The sequence below is a fragment of the Lupinus angustifolius genome, chromosome LG08, assembly GCF_001865875.1.
Source record: "Lupinus angustifolius cultivar Tanjil chromosome LG08, LupAngTanjil_v1.0, whole genome shotgun sequence".
NCBI classification, from domain to species: domain Eukaryota; kingdom Viridiplantae; phylum Streptophyta; class Magnoliopsida; order Fabales; family Fabaceae; genus Lupinus; species Lupinus angustifolius.
The window spans coordinates 5,747,864-5,749,258 of record NC_032016.1 but is presented as its reverse complement, the minus strand read 5'-3'; positions in this window follow the sequence as shown (position 1 = coordinate 5,749,258).

Genomic DNA, 1,395 nt, shown 5'->3' with positions numbered 1-1,395 from the left:
TGGTCTGATAAACAGTATGGAGAATCAAACATGCTTTTTTTAACATGTTTTTAGATTATGCACATGTGACTGTGTTATTTGCTCTTTGAAGTTAAAAAATGTTTGTGACTTTTTTTTTGTTATTTACCAAATCAGTGAAATCAATGACCAAATGAAAATTTTACTTAAACAAGACTTGATTTAGTGGTCTAAAGTTTATTAGACTTCCAAAAAGACCAAAATTTGAGGTTTCAATTATTGTGAGGAACACTTGTTGGGAGTGTTACACATCCTGAAAGATATTAGTTCTTTACCTATCTATCATAAGTGACTAATACGGAATACTGTTGATAGTAGTAGAATTGATATATTTTAGTAGAAAATCAACAAAGGTTGTGCTTTTTAGATTACATGACTCCCCATTGTACAAACCAATCACATGTTTTGAGGCAGAGGTTATATAATTCACCTTAGGAAAATCAGGCAAGAAAATTATAATCTGAAAGAGTTAACTTTGCAATGAAAAAAATTAATTAAGAAATTAATTTGGATCACTTTTTACAATGAACAAACATTTTAAATATATCAAGGAAAAAGGGTGGAGGGGCATAAAAAGAAATGACTTTGCTTTAATTCGGATGAGATGAGGCGTTAAAGTGGATTACTATAACTTTACAATATGTGCAAACGATCTAAAGTTAGTGGGTGGTGTTTAATATTATCTCAAATTCAATTTTAGCTCAGCAAAAAGCCAATACTAATAATTGATTGATATTTAAGTAAAGTATAGAAGATGAAATTCAAAGATGTTATTTAGTTGGGTAGGACCAAAAAGTCTATTATGGTTGTTGGCTGTTTCTTTTCTACTGATACTAGTCATATGCAACCCTTGTTAAATTTAAGATGTTAACGGTAACATTGGTGGGACAACCCATGTGGAATAATCTTACTTTGCCTTTCCCCCTTTCAATTTCATCTTCCTCAAAACTACCATGTCATTCATATGCTTGTTTATTATTGACTCATTCTTATTTTTAGGAACATTACATTCTTATTTCTCAATGGAACAATAACTAAGGTATACATGACCATGAATTTCTGTTGAGGATCAGTGGTATTTTATAAAGTGAGGGTAATTAATTTCAATTTTTAAGTCATTTGATTCTTGGATATGCATGCCTAATATGGGCATGGAAGAGGGGTTGGCTTAGCAGAGAATGGTAATTTTATATGATAAATCATTCTGTTTATCTTTCAGAGCATTTAGTAGAAGAGATCCGAAGCGTTCCCTTATTGGGTATTGCACAATAGTAATTCAGTTTTACTTGTTATTATATAGTTTTAAATCATTTCATGTGTTGCTTTGTGAATGACACATAGTTACATACTACAATGGATTTAGTCAGTGAAGTTTTT